The following is a 7411-nucleotide window of genomic DNA, read 5'->3' as shown; positions in this document are numbered from 1 at the left end:
TTTTGTTTTTAACAAAATGCTCTAGCCTTAAAAAGAAAAAATAAAAATATTTATGTATTAGAAGTACAGAGGTCACTAGGTTTATAAATAACAATAAACTGCAAGGGTGCTAATGGAGTTCAAACTCGGCATAATTTGGGTAGTAATAAGGTGAGAGCTGCTGTAGTATTAATTTCCTCCATCATTTGTATTCTTGCAGTGTTAGCGGATACATTATTTTCTCTTATGAAGATATCTGACTTCATATCCAATAAGTTATGAGATGATCTCATTCAAAGATTCACTATTTAACACATTTTTATTTTAACATTAATATTTTAGAAAATTTTATTCTCATGGGTTATGGGAATTCATATACATGTTTGCCTGCTAAATCAAAATGAAAAACTGGATTCTTATTTAGGAATATAACCCACAGATCTATTAGTGCGTTATATGCTTTGTACTTGGCATTGGGCCAAATTGCTGGATTTAAGAAAAGAGTTTAATATCCCTGCCCTCAAGTAGCTCATAGTCTTATGTGTTATGCAGTTATCTGTACAGTTTAAATTATTTTGATATTTTGATGCTCTAATACTGCCAGATTTAACTGATGCAGGGCTTGTGTGGCTATTAGGAATTAATTAATTAAAATTAGGAATTTGGGAGATACCTACATTTTGTGGATGTTAAATCCCCCTTTACCTCGTTTTAATATCGTGCCTTCATTCAGTATCCACATTTGATACAGAAAATTGTTTGTTCAATAAAAGACAAAAGTAAAGTGCTTTGTGATAGGAAAGTTCCAGTTTCAATTTTGGAAAGAAGGTTTGGTAATACAGGTAGGAATAACTTTTTAAATTATTTTCAGGGCTATCAAATCAGAGTGCTGTACCTAATCCTCAGAGAAATGTTGTTATAATCCAGAAAGAATATACTATATAGTGTTTAGAATCTTTATCCCATTAAGTAAACACTTAACAAATAAGTGAGAACAAAATGACAACAAGAGAGAAAGAAGCTTGCAAAGTATGTGTTTGACAGTTCAAGTTCTTTTTTTTTTTTAATTTTTTTTTCAACGTTTATTTATTTTTGGGACAGAGAGAGACAGAGCATGAACGGGGGAGGGGCAGAGAGAGAGGGAGACACAGAATCGGAAACAGGCTCCAGGCTCCGAGCCATCAGCCCGGAGCCTGACGCGGGGCTCGAACTCACGGACCGCGAGATCGTGACCTGGCTGAAGTCGGAAGCTCAACCGACTGCGCCACCCAGGCGCCCCGACAGTTCAAGTTCTAAAAGTGTAGTCCACAAAATAAGCAGAACTTATATGCATAAAATTTTGAGATTTTATACCCCTGGAGAGACAGAATAATATGGAAGAAAGCATGAAGTTTTGTCTGTGTTCAAGCTTTTGGAAAAATGCCCAATAAGTATATTTAGTTAAATCACCTTGCTATAGTTATATATAGATATCCTGTTAAATTAAACAGTATTTAATAGTGACTGATTTCAAGTGCGGCAAAATAAGGGAAACTATAATTGTCATCGTTTCCAGATAGATGTACCTATTTGCAAATGAGTAGTTTTCCAGCATTATCAGTAACACAGGAAGAGGTGTGTGTGTGTGTGTGTGTGTGTGTGTGTGTGTGTGTGTGTGAGCATACATGCATGCACACCTCTACACACAATCTAGACAACAAGCAGAAAAATTTTGGTTTCAAATTTATTGATAATTTGCATTGTTATGATCAAATAAAGAAGTGATTTCCAATACTTTTTTAATAGCAGAAACTTTTCATTAAATGGAATCTTAAATAAATGGCTAATGTGTAAAATATATAAGTTTCTCCTTCCGGTTGGAGAGATGTTGAGAGTCTTGGAGATCCACCTTGATTGTTTCTTTTAGACACTGAATCATAGTAACTTAACCTCATAGTGTCTTAACCCCAAGTCTACAAATGCCATAATGAAAGATTTTTCCTTCAGAGCTCTTAAAAGTAACCTTTAATAAGGCCTTTATGTCCATCTCTTCCAGTAAGAAAAAAAGTAAACATAAAGTTCCTATCCTTTCCCTACTTGCATCTGTGTGTGTGTGTGTGTGTGTGTGTGTGTGTGTGTGTGTGTGTATGTATGTATCTGTTAAGAATTTAACACGAAGTCTATATTTTTTCATGGGTAACCAACTGTTCCTGCATCATTTGTTGGAAAGACTATCCTTTCTTCATTGAGTTGCCTTTGCATATTTGACAAAAATCAACTGTCTATATATGTGTGGGATGGTGCTTGAAATTTATTCTATTCTGTTGATCTATTTGTCTATGTCTATGTCAATATGACATTGAGGATTACGGTAACTTTATAAGTCTTGAAATCACATAGTATATAGTCTTCCAACTTTGTTATTGTTCAAATTTGTTTTGGGTATTCCAAGTCCTTTATATTTCTATATCAATTTTAGAATCAGCTTCTCAATTTCTTTAAAAAAAAAAACCCCAAAACAAAAGCAAACAAAGAAACAAGCAAACCCTACTGGGATTCTGATTGTGATTGCATTGATCAATGCAATTATAGATCAATGTGTTATGTTTTCCTTTTCAGTTTCATTAAGATCAAAATTTATAATTTCTCATTAGATTTCTTCTTTGGCCCAAGTGTTATTTAGAAGTGTGTTATTTGGTTTCCAAATGTTTGGGGATTTTCCTGATATATTTCTATTACTGAATTTTTTTTTTTTTTCTAGTTTGTATGTGAGCAGGGTAGGGGCAGATAGATAGAGGGAGAGAAAGAATCTTAGGCAGGCTACACGCTGAGTGTGGAGCCCTATGATAAGGTTCAATCTTATGAACTGGGAGATCACAACCTGAGCTGAATCAAGAGATGGAAGCATAACTTTCTGAAACACCCAGGAGCCCCTCTATTACTGAATTCTAATTTAATTCCATTGCATTCAGATAATATACATTATAGGACTCAAATCCTTTTTAATTTGTGTGGCTTGTGTATGGACCAGAATATATTTCTGTGTATATTTGCAAAGAATGTGCATTCTGCTGCTGCTGGGTGGAGTTTTCTAGAAATTAGGTGAACTTGATTGGTAACATTGTTCAAGTCTTTTGTATTCTTACTAATTTTGTACTTGTGCTATCAATTATTGAGATAGGCTATTTTTTATTAAAATTTTTTTAAAAATTTAAAGTTTATTTATTTCGAGACAGAAAGAGATGGTGGGTGGGCAAGAAGGAGCAGAAAGAGAGGAAGAAAGAGAGAATCTTAAGCAGGCTCCACACTGCCAGCACAAAGCCTGATGGGACTCAAACTCACAGACTGCAAGACCATGACCTGAGCCGAAATTAAGAGTTGGTTGCATAACCTGGGGAGTCTGGGTGGCTCTGTTGGTTAAGCATCTGACTTCAGCTCAGGTCATGATCTCAAGGTTCATGAGTTTGAGCCCCGCATTGGGCTCTGTGCTGAAAGCTGGGACCCTGAAGCCTGCTTCAAATTCTGTGACTCCCTCTCTCTGCCCCTCCCCCACTCACACTCTGTCTCTGTCTCTCTCAAAAATAAATAAAATGTTAAAAAAAAAAGAGTTGGTCGCATAACTGACTTGAGCCACCCAGGTGCCCTGAGATAGGTTATTAAAATATATGACTTATTGGTGGATTTGTCTACTTCTTCTTGTTCTATCATGTTTTTCTTTCATGTATTTTGGAAGCTCTGTTATTAGGTACATAAATTTTTAGGAGTAAGCCATTTGAATAACTTGCCTATCATTATGAAATGAAATTCCTGTATTTTTGTTATAAAATAAAATTTGTCTAATATACATGCAGTCAGTCCTAATTATAAAAACTAGTGTTAGCATCATATGCCATTTTCTATCATTTTACTTTTTGCCTCTTTTATGGTTATATTTGAACTAAGTTCCTTATAAGCAACATAAAGTGGGTCTTTTGTTTGTTTAATATGAAAATCTGTCTTTAATGGGGGGGCCCAGATCTTTTGGTTTCCTTCCTTTTATCTTTTTTTTTTTTTTTTTTAGGTTGGATGTGGTTGTCTGGTCACCTAGTTTTATAATTTGGAAGTAAAAGGTGGGCTATTAGTCATATTTCTTGGAATAATTGGTATAACCTGGGAAAATCCTGACAAACACAGGTGATACATTCACCCTATTTATAATTTCTTTTTATATATTTCTTTGTGTACCTATTTAAGCAGACCATTTGAGTGAACTTGAGATCTGAGGAGGCAGGCCTGGTCACCATATACTCAGCACCTAATGCCTCCTGTGTCAATAATAGATCAAATGGAAAAATCTAGAGAGCAAGATTACCGCACACCTGCAGCTTTAGCACTACATGCATGTCAAGAGTCACTAAATAGAGAACTAAGTGATGCAATCAAACAGAACAATATCCATATCATAGGAATTCCAGAAGAAGAAGAGAGAGAATGAAAGGGGCTGAAGGTGTACTTGAACAAATCAACTTCTCTGATCTGGGGAAGGAAAAAGGCATTGAAATGCAAGAGGCACAGAGAACTCCCTTCAGACGTAACTTGAATCAATCTTCTGCATGACATATCATAGTGAAAATGGCAATATACAAGGATAAAGAGAAAATTCTGAAAGAAGCAAGGGATAAACAGGCTCTAACTTACAAAGGTAGATATATAAGAGTAGTGGAAGACCGATCTACTGAAACTTGGCAGGCCAGAAAGGAATGGCAGGAAATCTTCAATGTGATGAACAGAAAAAATATGCAGCTGAGAATCCTTTATCCAGCAAATCTGTCATTCAGAATAGAAGGAGAGATAAAGGTCTTCCCAAACAAACAAAAACTGAAGGAATTCATCACCACTAAGGTTCTGTGTCCTTACTTTGCAAGGACCACAAAGTACCAGAGACATCACTACAAGCATGAAACCTACAGACATCACAATGACTCCAAACCCATATCTTTCAATAATAACACTGAATGTAAATGGACTAAATGCTCCAACCAAAAGACATACGGTATAAGAATGGATAAACAAAAACAAGACCCATCTATTTGCTGTCTACAAGAGACTCATTTTAGACCTGAGGACACATTCAGATAGAAAGTGAGGGGATGGAGAACTATCTATCTTGCTACTGGAAGTCAAAAGAAAGCTAGAGTAGCCATACTTATGTCAGACAAACTAGACTTTATGTTAAAGGCTGTAACAAGAGATGAAGAAGGGCATTATATAACAATTATAAGGTCTATCCATGAGGAAGAGCTAACAATTATAAATGTCTATGTGCCAAATACGGGAGCCCCCAAATATATAAAACAATCACAAACATAAGCAACCTTATTGATAAGAATGTGGTAATTGCAGGGAACTTTAATTCCCCACTTACAACAATGGATAGATCATCTAGACACAGGATCAATAAAGAAACAAGGGCCCTGAATGAGACATTGGATCAGATGGACTTGACAGATATATTTAGAACTCTGCATCCCAAAGCAACAGAATATACTTTCTCCTTGAGTGCACATGGAATATTCTCCAAGATAGATCACATACTGGGTCACAAAACAGCCCTAATAAGTATAAAATAATTGAGATCATACCATGCATACTTTCAGACCACAATGCTATGAAACTTGAAATCAAGCACAGGAAAAAATCTGGAAAACCTCCAAAAGCATGGAGGTTAAAGAACACCCTACTAACGAATGAGTGGGTCAACCAGGCAATTAGAGAAGAAATTAAAAATATATGGAAAAAAATGAAAATGAAAATACAACAATCCAAACACTTTGGGATGCAGTGAAGGCAGTCCTGAGAGGAAAATACATTGCAATCCAGGCCTAGCTCAAGAAACAAAAAAATCCCAAATACAAAATTTAACAGCACACCTAAAAGAACTAGAAGCAGAACAGCAAAGATACCCCAAACCCAGCAGAAGAAGAGAAGTAATAAAGATCAGAGCAGAAATAAACAATATAGAATCTAAAAAAGCTGTAGAGCAGATCAACGAAACCAAGAGTTGGTTTTTTGAAAACATAAACAAAATTGATAAACTTCTGCCAGGCTTCTCAAAAAGAAAAGGGAGAGGACCCAAATAGATAAAATCATGAATGAAAATGGATTGATTACAACCAGTCCCTCAGAAATACAAGCAATTATCAGGGAATACTATGAAAACTTATATGCCAACAAACTGGACAACCTGGAAGAAATGGACAAATTCCTAAGCACCCACACACTTCCAAAACTCAAACAGGAAGAAATAGAAAACTTGAACAGACCCATAACTAGTGAAGAAATTGAATCAGTTATCAAAAATCTCCCAACAAATGAGAGTCCAGGACCAGATGGCTTCCCTGGGGAATTCTACCAGACATTTAAAGCAGAGATAGTACCTAATCCTTCTCAAGCTGTTCCAAAAAATAGAAAGGGAAGGAAAACTTCCAGACTCATTCTATGAAGCCAGCATTAATTTGATTCCTAAACCAGACAGAGACCAAGCAAAAAAACAAAACAAAACAAAACAACAACAAAAAAACCTGTAGGCCAATATCCCTGATGAATATGGATATAAAAATTCTCAATAAGATACCACCAAATCGAATTCAACAGCATGTATAAAGAATTATTCACCAAGATCAAGTGGGATTCATTCCTGGGCTGCAGGGCTGGTTCAACATTCGCAAGTCAATCAATGTGATACATCACATTAATAAAAGAGAAGAAAAGAACCATATAATCCTGTCAAATGATGCAGAAAAGGCATTGGACAAAATTGAGCATCCTTTCTTAATAAAACCCTCAAGAGAGTTGAGATAGAAGGAACATACTTAAACATCATAAAAGCCATTAATGAAAAACCCACAGCTAATATCATCCTCAATGGGGAAGAACTGAGAGCTTCCCCCTGAGATCAGAAACATGACAGGGATGTCCACTCTCACCACTGTTGTTTAACATAGTGTTGGAAGTTCTAGCATCAGCAATCAGACAACAAAAGGAAATCAAAGGCATCAAAATTGGCAAAGATGAAGTCAAGCTTTCACTTTTTTTTAATGTTTATTTATTTTTCAGAGAGATGGAGACAGAATGCAAGTGGGTTAGTGGCAAAGAGAGAGGGAGACACTGAATCCAAAGCAGGCTCCAGGCTCTGACTGTCAGCACAGAGCCTGACACGGGTCTTGAACTCCCAAGCTGTGTGATCATGACCTGAGCTGAAGTCGGACGCTTAACTGATGAGTCACCCAGGCACCCCACAAGCTTTCACTTTTTGCAGATGACATGATATTATACATGGAAAACCCGACAGACTCCACCAAAAGTCTGCTAGAACTGATACATGAATTCAGCAAAGTCGCAGGATACAAAATCAATGTACAGAAATCAGTTGCATTCTTATACACTAATAATGAAGCAACAGAAAGACAAATAA

The sequence above is a fragment of the Herpailurus yagouaroundi genome, unplaced genomic scaffold, assembly GCF_014898765.1.
Source record: "Herpailurus yagouaroundi ecotype Mexico unplaced genomic scaffold, PumYag 100, whole genome shotgun sequence".
NCBI classification, from domain to species: Eukaryota; Metazoa; Chordata; class Mammalia; order Carnivora; family Felidae; genus Herpailurus; species Herpailurus yagouaroundi.
Note: the sequence above shows the minus strand (reverse complement) of the source record.